Below are 21087 nucleotides of genomic sequence, written 5' to 3' on the forward strand. Positions count from 1 at the left end.
CAACCAGTTATATCAGGTTAGATCTTGAAATGTGTATTAACTTTGTAGCTGGTTGGTATCCAGTTTTAATTTGCATGTGTAGCAGGGCCTCCCCTGTGGCTGGAAGCCCTGTCGGCTGAACCAGGCTCCCAACCTGAGGGGTGTACCATGCCCATCCCACAACTGAGTGAACTCTCAGTCCTGGCATCTGCCGACACTGCATTCTGGCAGAACCATCTGGGTCGTGGCAGCCACGGGGCATGGCTGCAATCTCCCAGCCCCAGAGGTGTCCGAAGTTTCTGGGGCTGAGAAATCACAACTGCTGCTGTCTCCTAGCCTTGGCAGGGTGTGAAATGGGGATCAAGCTTCCCCTGTACCGGTGATAAGACACAATGGGATCTAATGTGTGATCCCACAATCATGTCTCCTGTCATGCATGTGTGGCATGGTAGGAGGTGTGATTGTGTGGACCATGCATTAGGTCCCATTGTACCTTTGTCTGCATGTGTGGAGGGGCCCTGAAGAATCAGTTTATTGCCTCTGCTTCTTTGCTTATGTAGAGTGTGATTATATTCTTTGATTTTAATTATAATTTTGTGTACCTTTTCAAAATAAAAATCTGTGAGTTGTATCCTTTATTGATGCAGCAGCTCTGTCAATTTAAAACCTACTGAGGCCTTCTGTGTCACTCCTAAATACCTGAGGATCTGGCCCATGTAACCAGGGCTCACTTCAGGCCCATACTAGTGTTTATAAACTCACTTGTAAAAAGTCTATGTTGAGCTTGATTCAAAGACAGCCAAACTCACTGGAAAAGACTCCTGTTGACTTGGGCTGCAGATGGACCCTACTGTAAGGTCAGTCCTTGTTTTATCTGATTCTTTATATAACAGAATTAATTTTTCTAACATGGCCTTCTAAATAGCTATAGTATTTTGGATCTTTAAAAAAAAATAGATGCAGAAACTAAAGAGTGAAGTTCCATGGTGTGTGATATACAAGGGGTCAGCTGTGGATGATCAAAATGGCCTCATCTTGCTTAAAAAATTGTGGAAGGTGGTAAACTCACATTGATCTATAATGGCACCAATGAATAAAGTTAATAGAATTCTTTAATAAAGGATACAGCTGCTGGAACTGAACACGCTACTTTTAAAACACAGAATAGATATAGCTCATAAAGCTAAAAGCATTTGGCAATTTACAGGTGTTAAATAAGCCACAGTAGGGCTTCCCAGTTCCCTAATGCAACAGAAATATTTTGCAAATTACAATGAAAAAAATTAATAAAAAATAGCAGTATTAAGGCTATAAAGTTCAAACACGTGAATGCAAACCAAGATCTGTGCGCCTGTGAAATTTCATAAAATGTGACTTTATACTACGTAATACAGTCTGCTGCTTCAACAAAAAAGCCTTGTTTCAATATTTTCATTGAATGGAGAAATTTTGGGACTAGGAATGGCAATTAAGTGTTGAAAATTCAATGATCAGTTTGACACCAAATATATAAAATATGTTTTAATAAAGAATACAATCACTTTGGTACCTGAGTCCACCTCTATTGTACTATATGCCAGACACTCTATCTATTAGACTACAAAGTTTTGGCTTAACAAGAATGGGAGTTTCAAAGTGTGAAATTAGCCAGAGGAAAGGTCTCCTATTATTACGTGAGTGCAATAAAGACACAGTGAGATTTACAGGGAAAAATTTAATAAAACATTGACTAGAAAGGGTACAGAGTTCAGTGTCTGTTCTGTAGCTTATACTTACATCTATGTGTATGCAGAACTCCATGCAAATTGGAATGAATTTAGTTTACATTTTGCTGCTTCAGTAATAGAAAGTGAGCTCAGTTATTTTCTGATATTTTCTACAAATGGCCTCTAAATGAAGAGTTTGTTTAAAAGGAGCAGGGTGAGGTTGTACAGGATGCTAGAATAATTACGTCTTGGCAGAACCAAAAAGGTCTAAATGCTTGATAATGAGTGGCCAACACCCTGGATTCCTAATCAGTTTTCAGACAGTGACAATAGCATAATAATCTAGTTTTGCTGTTGTCAGTGCTCCAACTCTGCATGGCATGAGGCTCCTTGCCCCTTAGAAGTTCAATAGCCTTCTTTTAGCTTCTGTCCTGTGTGATTCAGACTCTAAAGGCAGATATCCCAAGCACAATGAACAGGTGACAATGATACCATTGAAGATATAGCAGATTTTTGGTTTGAGGTGTGCATAATATAAAGAGCAATGTATAAATACACACACACACCCCTATACTAGTAGCAGAAAGAGCCAGATCAACCAAATTTTCCAAAAGAGGTATGACTGCCAGACTCACCTCCCCACTGGAAACTCAGGTCTCTTAGCATCTTCAGCTGTAAGATGTCTTTGGGTTTATAACCACACAAGAGCCCTAGCAGCTTAAACTCCTGTGAGGGTGTTCACTAACTGCACATCCCTCAGTTATCTCTGTCTTTTTCAGGATTGTAGTAGGTCCCTATAGACCCAATAAAAAGGTAGGCTGTGGATAATCCCCTTTCTGAAGAACTTTCCATCTCAGGAGACCAGTATATTAGCATATACTACTGTAGACAGAGTTTATTTATTGTATATATAATTCATTGCAAGGGCAGAATGTTAGGTCTTGATCTACTCTTCAATTAATTCCCCCTGCAAAATTCCCATGGAAAACAAAGGGAATTTGTTGAGAAGATCTGGATAAGGTATTTTGTCTTCAGAATTTTATGTAGGAACAGAGGAATCAAAATTGGTGATGAATCTACCATATATTTGTGTGAAAACTCTTATTCACTTCTTATATTAAACAGCTGTTTTCCAGCATTGTTTTAATGAAAATGGTGGTGGTCCATAAGGATTTTGCTGAGATCTTCAACTGTTAGGGAAAGATAGTCATGTTAACCTAAGAACCTGGAGTACCAGCTTTGTTGATGACTCAGACAGTGATTAAACGCAGAACTACTTTTTCCAATATTTATGAAACATAAAGATATTTGTTTTGATTTCATCACTGTCACCTCATTAGGCACCAGGAAAGTTAGGTTATACACAGAATAAGTTTTGCACTAAGTCTTGTTTACTTTTCATAAATTAACATGGTAATTCACTATAATAAAATTCATGGTTTACGTAAAGATATCAAAAGCCATTGTTCATTATTCTCCTTGACGCTGAAGCTTTAGAAGGTGCAGCTAACAGCTCTGTTTATACAGCAGTTGGATGGAGCACTTAACACAGAGCGTCACCTCTCAGATATGCTCCATTTTAAGCCGTAGCATAAAGACACTGAAGCTGAAAAAGACCATTCCATTTAGCACTTCCTCCATCTTGCAAAGTAGGGAAGAATTGTTTCTCCTGAAATATGTCTCCTTCCTTGTGCAAGGAAGATTAGATTATTTTCCCCTTTAAAATTAATCAAGTAAAAAAATATATATATTGTTGTATATTTTAAGACTAGATCCTGAACATTGGTACGGATCCTCTTTGCTGGTCAAGTGGGCCATAAAAGAGATTTAACCAGTTTGTTTAGCCTTGACCCAACATGGAGGGAATCAAGCTGTTTTCAAGGGCCTGGTTAGAATGCTGCCATATTCTGGGATGATGTCTCCATAAGGGCCGTGATAAGCTGTAGAGTAAAGGAAGACATTTTAATTTATGTGGTATCAGCCCCTCCAGGATCAGGGGAGATTCAGGGTGTTCAGTCTTTCTTGGTTTGGTTATGTTTTGCCTACTCTCACCTTCATCTGCATAGATTAAAGCTCAGGTTAACCCAAGGCTGCAGGTAAAACCAACTGATCTGCCTTAGCACTGAGGATTATCCTTCTCTGGGAAGTACCATAGATTGTGTGCAAACAACCAAAAGCAAGATAAATCCAGAATACCTGTATTGAAGCCAGCGGAGATAACTAGTGGAAGCCAGGGAAGAATGAGACCCATTCACTTCACAGCTAGAAGGCCTGTCCTCAGTAGATGGAGTGGGGAAAGTAGGAACTGGAAGAAAACTAGTGTCCAATTACTTTATCACTGGCAAATAATTGATCTCTTGCCATGACGATGCATGAGATGACCTGTGCTTCCATAAAGTCATAGCAGGTTTCAAATTCAGGGTGTAACTCTTTATTTCACCAATGATTTAGCCCTAAGGGGCATAAAATGGTTTGCACTGTGTGTAATTCCTGGTACCACCTGGCATTTTCCATTAGGCTATTTCATCTTAATTCTTAATAGGCCCCAGAGTTTTGGGCTGTAGAAGGAATTATCCAGCATGTACTGTCTTCCCACATGGAAAAGATTGGTGTTGTGAGCACAGCAATCAGAGCTGACATTTCTGCCTCCATTTTTTTATAAGTTTTCACAGGGTGGGGGCTGAGAGTGTAACCACTAGTCTAAAGAAGCACACAAAAATAGAAGTCTTTGTACACTTTACTTACATTCCCTGTGGACTTTCTGCGTAAAATAGCATACACGAAAAGAAAATGATCTGATGGACCAGCTCCTTGATATGCACTACTAAATAATCCCAGGTCTATGTTCCAGCCAATAGCTGTGTAAATTATTTTAGCAAATGGAGAACGCACAAGGGGACAAAACCTATTCTCAGGTGCCCTAATGTAAAACCAAAGCATAAGTAAGAGGGGAGGGGAAAGGGAAGGTGACTGGAGAGCTAGTTCTGGCCAGTTTTAAATTTGGCCTGTTATTTATGTAATGTACATATTATAATGTTTAAACATTTTATCCCAAATAAGCCTTGAACAAAACTTTTTGACAAGAGTGGTTAAGAAACAGGTAGGAAATGCTGAACACCTTGTCACTTCAAATTTTACACAAAGAACAGCCATTGAAAATGTTTGCAAAAGTTTATACTGGGGTTTTTTTCTTGATTTGTTTCTTAAAGTATTTGTCTGAAGCTGAGTGATGCCAGTGGAAGGCTTCTCGTTGACTCTGGATTCAGGCCCTAAGGTTAAGGTGATGTAATTAAAGCATTTTAAACGGTAACAGCAACATTCAGCTATTGTTGTTCAATCTGAATGCTACGTTACTCAGTAAATAGGAATCTGGCCCCAAGTGATTACAAATGAATGTATATTGTTGGAATGGTATCAGTAAATCATATGGGTTTCACTTTTAGGATTAAAATAAACTATGCAGCAGATAGAAGGCTGATAATCTAATCCCAGGTCTACCATATGCAAGCAGTGGCCAAAAATAGTTTAGCTTTTCCCCACTGACGGATGACCTGACAGTTAACAGTAAATATTATTAACATTAAGATTGTCACACATTCAGGATAAATGTTAAGAATTAAACTCCAGTCAGGAAATCAAGAAGCTGTGGAATGATTCAGTGCAGGGGGTTCCAAAATGTGGTCTGTAGAGCAATGGTAGTCTGTGAAGACTAGGCAGAACCCCTTATTACTAGTGCTTGCTTCTTAGTCACAAAATTGCATTATAATTACAAAATATATTTCTAACCTTATTTCTCATGTCAGTGAACACAGTATTTGCAATTTCTGACCTCAGTGGAGATTGATGATTCACCTGGGAATAAGTGGGGAGGTGGTCTGTGAACCCCTCGTCCTAGTAAGCTGATCCCTCTTATAAAAAAGAAAAGGTGGGGGAGAATTCTGAACTGACCAAGAAAACTGCTGAGCTGAAAATATTGGTGATATTATTTAAGAAACACTGTGGGACCTTCTGTTTCACTGAGGCCATGCTGTAAGGACCAGTGCCTTGCCAAACCATTGAGTTGTGTTTTCAGTATCACCATAAAGAACTGCTGGTAGAAAGAATTGTCCCCCTGAGGTCAAGAAACAGCTATCAAGGCAGATCAAGACTATGTTACTTAATGGCTTAAATTGCCCGTCAGTGCTTTAATATGCCTCCACTACAGTTGTACTTCCAGAGGGACTTTCATGGCCAGAATGTGGAGACTAAATTTGCTTCTCACTGGGTCTTATCCAAAACCTACAGAGTTTATGAGAAAGTTCTCACTGATAGCAGGAGCTTTGAGTATGGATTGTTATATGTACAAAACTTAACTGAAGGAGAGTAGTATCAAGCCCTTTGTTTCCATCAGGTGTCAAAGAAGAATGATGATAGAAATGTGAGTGAATTTGGATGTCCCAAAATGGCTTTTACTCACTCCTATTCCTTCCCCCTCCCCAGGATCTAAGGTTTTTATGGAAAACATATTTGTAATGTATTTGCTTGCATCAATGCAGGGGAGAATAAGATTGGCATAAAGGTAAACAACTGGCAAATTATTCATAACTCAAAATCTACCCAATGGTTTTTTGTTCCAAAGTGCAGAAATTAGAGACTGCTTACCAGATGTTATGAAGAAATTACTAATTTAACTGCTAAACTGCTAAAAGGTTCACTCGGGTAATATTTTCCTTCAGAAAATGTCTGTGTCTTGTTAAATGTTTATTGAATACTATAATGATATTACATTTTCTGTTAAACAATATTGACATTTTTGAATAAAAAAAAGGTTGGGTGGGTTTGGGGGGGGGTTATACAGACAGGATATATAATGTGAACATCTGGTAGTAACCTTATGTGTGGCATCGAAGCAAAAAACAAAAAAACAAAAGTGGTGGGGTTGGAAAACATAATTACTTCTTGCCAATGTTTTTTTCTATGTATTTTTAATAGTACTTAGCCTTCATAACCTAGGGTATGATTAAGCACTAAACTTTCTCGCTATCGGTGAAATGTTTAAAGACAAATCACTAGCAAATCCTCAGCAAGCTAGTGACTAGTGAAGTAAGAATATATTTAGCAATGAAACAGCTGTTCCTTGAGCAACAACCCAGCTGTTTGGCTTGACGGATGTCTGTTAAGAGTTATTAATCATATTAAAAACAGAAAGCAAGTAACATCATAAAGCACAAAATAGGCTTTTTAATGGAAAGTCTATCATGGCAACGAGACCAACAATAATAGAAAGGTTAGTTTTAAAGGTAGAAATATTCTAGTGGCTATCATAAAAGTGGTTAAAAAGAGTACATCTAATATCACTGCTAGTGACTGAGTTTCCATTCTCCATTCAGTGAATGATGCCCATGTGAAAGCATTTCAAATTGCTTTGTATTAGAGAATTTTCCATACCTCTCCCTCCCCAAGACCTTTTATCAAATTGCTGTAAAGAAGCATAGTAAGCTCATATGTGCTTTTGGCTGATTGCGCTAGTACCTTACCCTTTTGTTTTCTTTTCCCTCTTTCCCACTGGGTAATGGATGACAGAAATTTGGCTCTCTCTAGGCTTGGGAACAATCCATCGCTCCAAGATTTTGATTTCTATTGTAGATTGGAATAGGGAATACATACACCATTATACTATTTAGGCATAATTGTACAGTCAGTCTTCCCTTTATAGGGTTTCCCTGTCATGCAGAGGATTTAATCAAAAGAATCAGTCAGCTCTAAAACATTCACATTTCAAAGACTGACACAAGACATGAGCATTTAAACTGCAACTCTCACTATTTAAATAGGTGTTCCTGGCTGAGAACATCTTCAAATTGAAAAACTACATTATTCATAGATAGGACCAGGTCCTGGCTCCCTTACCTGCACAAGTAGCCCTGTTGGCCATGTCCAGATGAGAAGGGGCATGATCTTGCACCAGCACAAATTGCCTCAGCACATGCCCCTGCACATGCAGCTTCTTGTGGGACAAATTGTCTTACAGTGGTCAAAATGCCCTTGTCCAGATCCTCCTGGCTCTTCACTCAGGGAGCACTGGAAGCTGGGGCAGCAGCCTTACCTTGTGGACTGGTGGCATGTTGGAGCAGCAGGGACAGCACGAAGGCCTGTCTGGCAGCCAGAGCATTGATCTGGACAGCCTGGCCTCCGTTTGTGCCAGCACACGCTTGTTTTGTGTGCATTGCACTGCTTTTTGTTCCAGCAGATTGTTTTGCTAGTGGGAAATCCCAGTAGCAAATTTTGCCCCTGCATTTTACATTTGAATGTTTTAATGTTCATTGTGTGCAGTTTGTGGCACCACAAGATGGTTTGTGGCACCACAAAGTGGATGCCTCTGCTCATCTGGATGCAGCCATTGACTCTACTAAATTACAGCCAGCTCTGCCTTGCTGAATTGGACCTACCTGTACTTGTTCCTGAGAATGACCTGTGTTACTAAAAAATCAGGATTTGGTCAACGATGTTATCTTTTAAACACATAAAAAAGCTCCCTTCTTCTGGATAACTTGCTTTTCAAGTGAAGAAATAGACGAAGAACGAGCCATTTAAAAATATCTTACACCTGACTTATTTTTCTTTCCCTTTTTTATGCATAGACTTTTTTTTTATCCTGATAGGGTACATCACCTAGGATGAGGAAATACTGGCATAGGGAGACCATTGTTAAGAATTATTTAGCCTAATATTTAATGTTTAAATTGACCTAATATTTAGAGTTCTGGTTGGTGGTTAATGCAAAGTTCAAGAGGTCTTTGAAAAATGGGATTTCCTATTCCTGGGAAATTTCAGCACTTTGAAATAACCAAATAAGAAGTTTGAATATTTAAAATTTTCCAAAAAAATGTAAAAAGAAAATGTTGACTTACCAATCAAAATGTGATACTTTAACCAGTGTGAATAGATTTTTTCATGTTGACATTCCCAACTGGAGAATCAAAAAAAAATGTAGTTGAAATATATGTGTTTCTTATGATCATTGTCAATGCTGGTAAAGCTACATAGCCTAATATAAATATATTTTGGTCAAAACATCTTAAGCAGTTCGGAAATCTACTATAAAGATATGCATTGAAAATTATGTAGAATATTTTAGTATAATGATAATTGGATTTATCCTAGCATATTTAATCAGTAACTCCACTGAAACCAGATGATTTACCTCTATATAAAACCAGGGTAAGAGCCTCATCAAGCTGAAATACCAAATATAATGGCAACTTATCTGTGCCCACACATGACACCAAAGCCAGCATAAATGCTATGGATATATATTAATACACTAAAAATTGATGACATCATTATTATTATTTTTTTAAAACATAATTTTCCATTAGAACAACATTAAGGCAAGGCTTTCAGTTGTATTTCCAGTTCTGGCTTCTTTCGTTTTTATTTGAAAGTAATTAAAAGTCCAGGCAGACTTTCCTTGAAGGTAGTGGAAAGGTTCCTAGGAAAGGTTTCTTACTAGGCTCTTCTAGGATATCTGTCTTCTGTAGCTGCCAATAAGCAAACCAGCCAGCACCAGTTACAAAGATGCTTCAGAGTCTCTTCAGTAGCCCAGGAACCGGACTTTTTTTTCAGTTTCTCAGTCTCTCCTTTACCAAAAGATCTAAGCATAGGAAGTTAATTTAAACTGGAACCCACTGGCTCCAATAATCTAGATTGTAAAAAGAAGTTAAATGGTTTAATAAAGGTGCCAGTATTTTCTATGTACATAAAAAAATTATAAGCATTTATAATATAACCAACTTTTGGGGAGGAGGGTTATAACTTGATTTCAAAGATAGGTCTGAGATTAAAATGTGTCACATTTAATCTGCTAGAAATTAATATTTATTTTTTTGATAAAGGTAGCATTTGAGTGATTAAGGTTAAAAATGCTATTATTGTCAAAGGCTTGTATTTGTATTTTCATAATGAAAAAAAAACCCTCTGTAGTTTCAAACTGTGGGTTCCTCAAATAGATTTGTCATGATTTTAAATCTGATTTGCAAATCTTTTTATTCCTGAATTACTTAACAATCCTGGATATTCATAATTGAAACTACACTGGTTACTTGCAGTGGCCCAGAAAAGTCCCACAGAAGTTCTTGTTTTAACTTTTGCCTGATTAGATTAATGTACAAGCAGTTCTGGTGAAATATTTGTGAGCACAACTGTAAAATCTCTAGGGTTCCACAAACATTCATACATTTGAAATTTCTTTCAGTGAACCTACACACATTTATCAAAGAGCAGGGGCAAAAGAAGCACAAATGCCTCCAGAGCAATTCAGTTGATCTGTGAAAAGAACAGGCATGCTGATGGTACTTAAATAAATAATGTTATAGTCAAATCCAATCAGTGTTTCCTTTGAGAAGCTGGCTCATTTCAATGCATCTTCAGTCTGTTCCTCTGGGCCCCCTTCAGTGCATACCACTGAATATCACTTTCATAACGTATTTTTTGGTATTATGCATCTACCTCCAAAGCTATGGAATGACTGATTTTGATTTAAAGGCTTGTCATTTGAAATGTTCCTGCCCATTTTTCACCAGGGCTGCAAGGTCTTGTTTATTGCAAGCATGGTTACTTCAGTGCAGTAATGTTAGGACTTCTGTTCTCATACTGAATTAAAGAACTTTTGCAAAAAAAAACCTGCAGTCCTTTGCTGCCACTGATTGGAAAAGTAATACATACTTCACCTTTTCTTTTTTTTAATATAAACAATTGAATAAAGCAGTTACCCACTAATCAGGATATAATGAGAGATGAAAAAGTTTGAAACATACTATGTGGGCACATCTACACGTGCACATTTACTGCGCAGTAACTGAAGTTGCTGAGCAATACGGGCACTGATCTACACATGCACATCGGTAATGCACAGTAAATATGGTGACTAATGCAGACTTGAGTGTAAATTTGATACCTGCATGATGCAGGTATTGAATTTCTGCCCAATTAGTTAATGCACAGTATTGGGACTAACTTTAGTCCAAAGTCAGTCCACACACAGCGTTAATGCACTTTAATGCCTATACATGTAGACAATGACCTATTTCCGATTACTATGCAGTAAATTTAAGCCAATGTAAATGCACAGGTAGACACGCCCCCTGTCTCCTAGAAAAGTATGATAGGTCAAGAAGTGAATCTTTTGAGAAAGAAACTTATTCCAAGAGGTCATTTTTCAGTTTCTCTATGGTATCACACAGTAGCAAATCCATGAATAGGGCAAGAGGAGTATGCTCTCCCTACACTTTGGCTGTGTCCTGCCTGCATAGTGAGTTCTGAGCTCACCCACAGATCTGCACAGGGTCTTGGCTGAAGCCCTTGCTGTCACACTGCTACAGAGTTGAGGGGATGAAGGCTGATGCTTTCAACCTTTCCCTCCCTCCCCTTCCCAACTGAATTCAGTAGTAGAGGAAAGGAGAGGATGGCAGGGGCTCTGAGTAGACCTCACACTAAGAGCTCATGTGGGACACAGTGAAAGGGGGTGCAACCAGGTTGAATCTGCCCCCATTATCACCACTTCTCATATTGTAATCAGTAAAGTATTCAGTTATGGATGAAGAGTGGACTCTTCCACTCTTGAAACAAGCTAGTGTGAAAGGTTCACCTAGAAGTGTCTCTAAATAATCTAAAGGTGATGCACTGCTGCCAACATTTCTAGATTCTCTTTGTATCCAAGCCTGAAAATAGGCTGTGCAAAATTTTGGCTTGGGCACTGAATTTATATAAGTGTGCCTGGTGACTTTTTAAGATACCACATCCCCAGTTCTAAAGGATGCCTAACATTAGCACACACTTTCTGCTTTCCCCAGAGTCCCTGTGAAAATATGTATTGAATTCTTGTTTTTGTTTGCCTTTTCACTTTAAAACTTTCATTGTGAAAATATGAGGAAATGAGAATGAAATATGCTCCTTGGCATGAACAACAAAAGACTGGCTATTATGGAAGATTTATGTTAAATAGGTCTTCATAAGTTTGGGGTCTTCACGGTGTGATCAGTCCTTTTGCCTAAAAAGCATTCTTTCTTCCATTCAGCACTGCTTCCATTCAGGCTGTTGCTTCTGAGCTTTTAGCTTGTTGTGTGAGCCACTATGGAGGGAAGGGAAATCTACAGTCCACCTCATTTCCATCCCATTTGTAGTGATAAGTGCCCACAGGGTGCACCCTTATGGGTAGGAGATGCAACTATGAGTGACCTTTGTGTAGAGCATGTGATAAGGGAACCTCCTGCCCTTTTCTTTTAGTATAGTAGCAGTGGAAAAGGCTATATTCTTGCTGGTTCAAGTTCACCTGTGGCCAGCACCAGATACAGTTTGTCTCCAGGGACCAGCCCTTGTGGGCATGTCCTCACATGCAGGAGCATGCAGCTGCCATGGCAAAAATAGCAGCAACACAAATTTGTGCCACTGCTTTGTGTGGCTACGCATGCCCCTGCATGTGGGGTTGGTACAGGGTAAATTTTCCTGGGTGGAGTAGAGGAGGCTGGGGCCAGCACCTGGACTGGCCTCCACACACTTACCTGGGGTCCTGGGGCCTTCCTGAGGCAATGGTAGTAATCCAGGCTCCATTTCTGGCAGTGCACACTGCTGCCACATGCTCCATGCTGCTTTTTGAAGCAGTTCTTTTTTTTTGACACCAGGATCTCCCAGTGTCAAATTTTGGCGCCACACTGCAGATCTGCACTGCGGTGAATCAGTGCATCTGCTCCGTGTGCAGTTTGTGGCACCTCAAACAGGCTTGAGGTGCAGCAAACCACACATACATGCTCGTCAGGATGTGCCCTGCAGGCACTTCCACACAAGCAGGAGCATGTATTTGCAGCAGCACAAATAGTAGCGACACAAATTTGTGATGCTACTCTGTGCTATTGTGTTTGCCCCTGCCTGTGCATTTTGCAGCCCATAGCTGCCTGCCTCCCTGTCTCTGCGCGCTGCAGAAACTACACGCCCCAGCCAACCACTTCCCAGCTGGCTGGGGCACAGTATGCCTCAAGACAGAGGAGCAAGCAGCCCTGGGCTGGTTGCTCCCTGGCCTTGAGGAACACTGAGTCCCTGCAAGCTGCTCTATGGCCAACTGGGGTGCAGTATGTCTCACCAAAAGGCTCCACAGCAGAGCCCCTGCACTGAGGCACACAGAGACAGGGGAGCAGCCAACCCAGGGATGTCTGCTCCCCCATCTCAAGGCACCCTGCATCCCAGCCAGCCAAAGAGTGGCAGGCTGGGGCACAGCGTGCCTCAGCACAGGGATTCCTCAGCATATGGAGCCATGGGTTGCCTGCTGTCCCATCTCTGCATTTTTCCCAGAGCATGCCACTTTGGCATGCTTTGCGCCACTTTTTTTTTTCAGGGTTTTTTTCTTCGCTGCCAGGAAATCCCAATAGCAAATGTTGCCTTGGCACTGCAAATTAGCAGCGCTGCACATGATTTAATGTGCAAAGCATGTGCCTGCGTGTCTGGATCCAGCCTGTGAGTGTTATCTCTTTGTATCATTCTTGTGAGTGTAATCTCCTTATGTACAGTACTTTGATTTCTTTATGCTTAGTTCAGTGCAGTTCAAAATACAGTGTTTGATGCATTCAGAAAATATCTCATCGACTAAAGCACAGCAATTGTTTTCTTTTAAAATGGAGAGAGAATTTCAACATTTTTATCATTCATGAACAAATCCAGGCGTGCCAGTGATCTAGTCCCTCACAAGTTTACAGGGCAATAAAAGGAGACTGTTTCCTTTAAGATGCTGTGGTGATTTTTTCACTCATCAAAGTGTTCTCTGAATTGGCTTGGTCCTTTGAAAGGGTCCTTATAAGGCTTTGTATCATGAGAACTACTTGTTTTTGCATCAGCCTCTTTTTTAAATGTCTCTGCGCACCACTCTGGCATGCAAAATAAAGGATACAAGACAATTATTCTTTTTTTTCTTAACACCCTGAGCCATCAGGTCTGTGCACCAAATACATCAGTAAAACATGTATTGGTAGCACTAAGAAATCAGAGTTACCCTCAGTAGTCTTTCCATGGAATGCTTATGTTAAAAATAACTCTAAAAACACATAATGTGTATTTAAATATACCATGTACCAGAAATAGCAAAAAACTAACTATCTAGTTAGAATAAAATACAAATAGAATTTTTAAAAGTGAGGAATAGAGTTTGTTTATATTAAATTTTCAGACCCTTTCAAATGGCTCCACAGTTTATTTAAAAAGAAAAACTGGAAACATTTTATATAAAAATAACATTATCATTTTTTCTTTCAATTTTTCAAAATATAAATTTTCATGGACATTTGATTTTTCCTTTTTTCCCCCTTACCAGCTGTCTAATGATGTATATATTTGTTTTCAGCATGATAGCTGAGGCTGCTTTGTGCCAGTTGTAGATGCTGATGTACTGCACACTGCAGAGTGCTTCCAGTCCTAGATTATAACTAGGGACCTACTGAAATCATGATAATGCAATTTTCGCAGAAACAGCGATTTTGGGCAGGCTCCATGAAAAAGTATGGGTTTGCAGGGCTGTGGGGGGTAGTGAAGCAACAAAAAGAAAAGTTGCAAGAATAGAAAAGGATGGGAAGCCCTGGGGTCCTGAAGCACAGGGGATAGAGGGGGGGGAGGAAGCAAATTAGAGGCTGAGCCTCTGACATAGGCTCAGTCCAGGAGCCAGTCTGGGGCCAGCCAGGGAAGTGGGAGGCTGGTTTTGGCACCGGCTTTTAAAGCGCCCCAAAGGCATGCTGCTGCAGCATGAATGCTCTTGCCTGAGGAAGAGCAGGGATGAACCCTAAGAAATCCTCTAAGACAGCCAAATACCTTTCAGCACTGGAGCGCATAAGACATTATCTTTCAGGGACCTTGCATGCAGATGGAGGCAGACTCTCTTGTACCTCCTGCAGCATAAGTCTGGTTGCGTTGAGATTGTCATTTAGAGTCTGAGGCACACACAAAGTGGAAGACTGTTGCAGAGACTGAAGCCCAGAGCAACAAGCAAGCGACCATGTCCTCCCTCTTTAAAAGGACCACCAAAAGTAGCTTGGCAAAGTGAGAGTTGGCATTTTCCCTCATGGAGGCTTTTGCAGCAGTGAACATCCTGCTGGAGAAACTTGATCACCCAAAGTTAAGGGACTACCTGAACCAAAACATGCCAAAATTCTGGCAGTTTTCCATGTGCCAACAAGCTTTGCCAGAACTATCTCTCTGCAGTGCTTGCTTCACATGTACAGTCCACAAAGGCTGCCTTGGCAGAGTATGACTTCTCCATTGTGGCTGATGAAGCCACTGACCCTCAGCATAACTATGTGCTGTACATTTTATTTGTACTGGGAAGCTAGACAGACGAGGGCCTGCCTGTAGTTGAAACTGAGATGGTACATCTTATGTCTGTCAGTTTTTCTTGTGTGTCTCAAGCTGTTGTGAATTAATTGTCAGCTATGGACAAGATCTCAGCATTCCTGTCTGACAGTGTCATATACATGTGCAAGGCTTTCTCTGATGTGCTCCAAGGAGTGCTGCCCAACACTGTTCATGTCACCTGCAAAGCTCACATTCTGCCCTTAATAAATGACATCAGATGCACGCAGTTCCTAAATGTGGATAACCTGGCATCTTCTTTCGAGAAAGTCTTCAAGCACTGTTCAGGCCATAAGCTCTAGTACAGGGAGTCCATCTCCAATCAGAGTGGGGACTCACATGGCACTGCTTCACTGCCACAAGAGCCTGGTCTCACACAGTGGAATCCTTTGTTCAGTGCAGTCTGTTACCCGCCAAGCATAGGCAGCACTACCAGCAGTTTGTGTGTGAGGAACTGGAAATCACACCCAGCATACAGTGCATGCTTACACTTCATGATCTTTTAGGGCAAAGTGATATTCAAAATCAAGCAATATTTGGGGCTGACAGTGCCACCAGATTCATGGAGCTCTTGACGTGGTTTGAAGAAAGGCAAGCTGTGATTCACCATGCACACAACAAGCTGATGGATTTGATAAGTTGGGTCAAAGACAGGGCATCACAAGAACTGTCAAGCTGTCCTCATGAAAATCAGTGCAGAAGGGGCCTGTTCCAGGCAATGGCTGTGAAGCTGAACCAGTACTACAGATATGAGCCATCACTGCCACCATGGTTCAGACAACCAGTTGCCCCCTTTCTTAGTGCTGTTCACCTTTTGGACCCCAACCAGGTGCCTTTGCTGAGTTTTGACCTTCAGCTACTGAAAGCAATCCCAGAGTGGGGGAAAGAGCATAATGAGTGTGCTGCTTATGTGAACTTCACGTAACTTTGAACTTCATCAAAGAGTGCCAGATGCCTGTGTCTGTGCCTGTGTTCTAGGACTCTGTCTGTGACTGATTTCCCCATCTTTATACCCTGGAAAGACACTGCCTCACTGTTCCAATAAGCTCAGTAGATGCTGAGCATGCCATCCCAGTGTATGGACAAATATTCATCCCACAGAGACAAAGAATGTCTCCAGGAACTATGGCCGGGTGTAGCATGCTTGCATTTAATACCTAGCATGAACTGCCTGTTTCAAGGTTAGCATTCAGTTTCAGAAAACTTATTTCTATAATGCCCTTTAATAAAATGTATACAGTTGGTATGAGTAATAATTCATGTTGCACATAGCACAGCTTTATTTTCATAAAGTATTTCAGTTTAGATTTGAATTAAGTGCTTAGATCATATTATTTAATAAAATATATGTAGTTATCATTTAATAAATTGTGTGTAGATGGTATTACTTGCAATTCATGGTGTGCATAGCTTTATTTTAATAAGATATTTCTTTTTAGACCTTAATTAAGTGCTTAGATCACTTAATAACATGTCAATTAATGGCTTTCTATGGCCGTTAATTGAAGTATTATTAAAACAATCTAAGTGGCAGTTAATGGCTTCTGCCAGTTTAATCCTCTGATTAAGCCTGCAGAACCTGTTAATTGATGTGTTACAATCTAAGTGGCAGTTTGGGGCCATCTGCAGGGAGGGGTGGGACTACCAGGGCCCTTCAGCCAATCAGAGGTGTGGGGCGGAGGGCTGCCCCACACAGCCTGCAGTCAGCCCTGGGATCTGCCCATGAAATTGGCCGGCCACTGCCTCAGATTTGGTAGATCCCTAATTAAAACAAGAGACTGGTGAAATGGAGGAATAGAAGATGAACTGGAACACTAGAAAGACTTATATTCACACAAAGGCCAGTAGATTATGCCCTACTACATACCATTTTCAACTGTTTTGTAGGCCTTGTGACAGAGCGGTGTGTTAAAGAGATTTCTGATAATAATGTACACCAGGGCTGTTCAGCTGGTAATCCACAGGCCTTGTGCGGTCCATGAGGGACTAGCATGTAGCCTGCAGGCTCCTGCCCAGCCAGCATTCCCCTCAGTGCTTCTGGTGCGGTGGTGGCCAGGGGCTCCAGGTTCCCCCTCCTCCCTGGCTTGTGCTCTCTGCCCCCACTCATGCACACACATGGATGAGGGAGCTGAGCTACTTATGCTACACATGTGGCACAGAAGAGCCAGGATGTCCATGCTGCATGCAATGGCAGAAGAGGGAGCTGCCAGTGTGGTATGCACAGCAGGGAAGATTGTGTTCCCATGCTCCATTCACAGTGGGAAGGATCGAGGTTCCCTGCACACCTGTAGAGCAGAGAGAGACAGTATGCTCAGTGGGGGGGACAGGGTTGCTGCTGAGAAGTTGAACAGCTGTGATGTACATGAAGCAATCAAACTGAAAGGAAGTGATATTTATGGAAGAAACTGTATCTGATGTGACATAGGGAGAATTATGGTACTTAGAAATTATTCTTTTGGCTAGCTGGCTTGCCATAGAGAGGGAATGGCCTCACAGTAGTCCATACTCCAAGACACTCTGGTTTAGGAACACTCAATGTATTGTCAAAAATGAGATCTTCAAATCACAAGCAAAGAGAAAGAGGTTGGTTCACTTCTGACCTCATGAACTGAATTGCAAGACATACACAGGTGCCTCAATTTACTTTTAGAAGCACAAAAGCAAATCAAAGCAAAAATGAAGGTCATCTTCATTTTAAAACTCACCCTGAAATATGTCACTATTTGAGTGGTTAGGGCCTAATCCAAAGCCAAGGAAGTAAAAGCAACCAAATAATTTCAGAGCACTTTGGAGCACACCTTTATGCACAAGCAAGCTAACCAAAAGGTAGGTGAATTTCTTCATTTAATCTTTCTTGTGACCTTAAAATAAGACATTATTGTAATTTATGAACTGCCATACACTTCAGTGCTTTTTACATAAATGCTTCTAAGATCCAAATGTTATGAAGTACAGAAAATGGATCACTACAGAATTACATCTTGAATACTAGCCCCATCAAATGTCGTTTTGCTGTCCCATCATACACATTCCCTCTTATGAAGTGGTTTTTGAGCCTTGGGAGTCATGGGAATTATTTGTTTCTGGAGCTCCTCTTTTCAGTTTTACCCTTTATTTGTGTGTGTGTGTGGGTGTGTGTGTGTGCGCGCGCACGTGTCTGTATACAAACCTAACGCCACTTCCACTTCTTCACTTTTAACATCCTCTTTCAATAGACATCTACACACCACTTATGTCCTTTTGCTATAAAGACATAATTATAGTCTTAAAAGTTAATGCTAAGCCTCATTTCTTTCTTTCAGCACTTGGCTGAACTCATAAATCATCATGATGGCAGCTACTAAAGACTGAGTCAAGCACCAACTGAAATAAATATTCCTTTGCTGAATCTCAGTCAGCCCTGCAACCATTATGTTCAACACTTTCTGACTAGCCTGCCCCATGTGCCCAACTAAACTATGTTGAATAAAGTTGGTGAGCTGTCAGCTGCCTGCTTATTGCTCTGGCTATTCTCACATTTTCAAAATCTTATATGGGGAAGAGCTATTTTATTGTGCAAGCAGAAGGCTAGGACTCAGGACAGCAGGTTGAAGTTACCACCTCTGTCTCAGAATTCCTAAGTAATGTAGGGCAAACTACTTAGGCAGAGATTCACAAAAGAACATCTAAAACAGGGCTTACGTGGGATTTAGGCACCTATGTCCCAAAGAGCAGCTCACACCTCAAGAACTTCTTGGTGCTTAAGGGCACCTATACATTTGCAGAGAGACCGCTCCAATGTGCTGTAATTAAAACTCATCAGAGCAGGCTCAATTACTCAGGTCTGCTGAATCATGGTAATTACTGTGTTCCAACAGACCCCAGCGTCACATGTATCAGCGTCCCCATGCTGAAAAATGGTGGCAGGGGCGCTTTATCTAATGTTCATTCAACAGGCTTTAGTTAAAGCACTCCACTACCATTTTTCAGCATGGGGACACTGATACACGTGATGCTCCAGGCATTTTAAGTAGAGCGGCTCTTGGAGCTGCTCTAATTCAAGTGCCCCTCCCCACCACCTCCTGAAGCATGTCTATAAATATGCTAAGTTTTCTGAGGGAAAGCTGACTTAATGTGTCTCAGGTTCAGCTAGTTGCACATTGCTAGAAACATTGCCATCTTGCCTGAGCTGAATGTCTACGGGCCTGTGTCTCATCTAAGCTTATATGGGATTTACAAAATAGGCATTTCCCTGTCTAAGTCCTCTGTTTGGCCTGGAGGGGTACAGATGCTTAAAGCACTTTAAAGGCCATCTTGGAACATCATTACACTTCAAGTCGCATTTTTAAAGAATGTAACTATGATGTTAAGTGAGGAGTAGCTGTAGTAATAAACTGAGTAGCAGCAGCTAAGGACCTGAGCCTTTTCATTGTTTAGCAACTTGTGAATCACAGACTCTACTTTTTCTTTTGCCCAGTAAGTGGCAGAAACTTCTCTGATATTCTCACACATAATGTGCATTCCAATTTCCAGCAGTTTTTTTTCTTTTTCTGAAAAAAAGTTGGATTTTGTATGTAAAGAAATGTAGTCTTTTACCCAATGACTGCTTAATAAATAAACAGTCCCAGGAGCCAGGGACCAGAACCTAGGGCTTCTTCCCTCTTAGTGTATGTAGTAAGGAGTCACCATGAGGCACTTGGGCTAAGTACAGACAGTAAAAAAAACTGAGGCTGAACCCATTTAATCTATGCAGATTAATCTAAATTGCAGAGATTAAACTGAGAAGCCAATGAACAGACATTCACTTTTGATTAAGGAAATGCACCCACATGCCTGAAGTGGCTCAGGCCAGAAGTTGGGGGGCACTAGAGCATGCCTTCCAGCCTGCCAGTCACTGCCAAAGGGAAGGGAACTGAAGCTCAAAGGCTTTTCCCCAGTGGCAAGGCATAGTGGGTGCATGGGGGTGCATGTGCACCCCCTGAGAGTTCCGGTGCATCCCCTGACTGGCTGTGCTTACCTCTTAGATGATGGGCAGGGGAGGCAGGCAGGACCACTGGTGCCCCCCACAAGCGCTGACCAATCACTACAACCACTCCCAGAAGCAGATGAAGTGATTGTCCTGTGAAGCAAGATGGGCTGCAGGGGGACCCCCCACCCCAGGCAGCATGATCGGCAAGGGGGGACTCCCCTGAGCAGCACGATTGACCATGGGGGGACTCCCCTCCCCACCCCGGTCGGCGGGACTGGTTGCGGGGGGGGGGCACGTGCCCCCCCTGACTAAGGCAACACCAGTTTCCCATGCTTTTCCCCCCTCCCTGCTTGAGCAGAGCAGGTGTGGCCAGGCTGCAGCCTGGGGCGAGCATGCTGGAAGGTGGAGGTTTAAATCCTCTCCCTGGTCCACATGGGACCCCAGCCTGGGTTTGCCTGGGTGGAGGGTGGGCAGTACCTGCCAGACTTCTGCTCCTCCCCACTAAGGTGGGGGGGAGAAGGGGAGCAGCCCCTGCCAGGCTGAGGAGGGGGTGGGTGGGGAAAAAGGTAGTAGCATTGAATTCATAAAAGCTTGAACAACAATAATCCTTTCTTTGAAGTGAGCATGTGTGAGAAATTTGCAACCTTAAGCGCACAACAAAGAACAACCAAAATTTTTCACCTAAGCTAAAATACACCCCAGTAAAACACAGTGAGAGTGCACACAACATAGTCTAACTTAAAATGGGATGTAATAAGCCAAAAAGACTAGAGAAAGCCTTGTATAAATCTTATGTAATCCAGAGGGCAGAGTGTCTCCTTACAGTGGTATGGTATTCAGAAAGTCCTTCCTGGGGAATCAGCAGGTAATCTCAGGTGTTGGAATGGAGATCCCATAGGCCTCATCTCTACTTGGGTTTGTACAGGTGCGCTTGCACCCCCTTCTCCCCCTTGGGTGCCTTGACATTAGCATGCTTGTCACCTATAGCACCTGTGGCAGGACTCTCGTGCATTCAGTGTATTTTGTCTCTTCTTAGGTATTCCAGTCTCTCAGCTTTTACAGGTTCTGCTTTATAATTTAAATGTAGTTCTC

The sequence above is a fragment of the Gavialis gangeticus genome, unplaced genomic scaffold (genome assembly GCF_001723915.1).
Source record: "Gavialis gangeticus isolate Ggan-Ray unplaced genomic scaffold, GavGan_comp1, whole genome shotgun sequence".
Lineage (NCBI taxonomy): Eukaryota > Metazoa > Chordata > Crocodylia > Gavialidae > Gavialis > Gavialis gangeticus.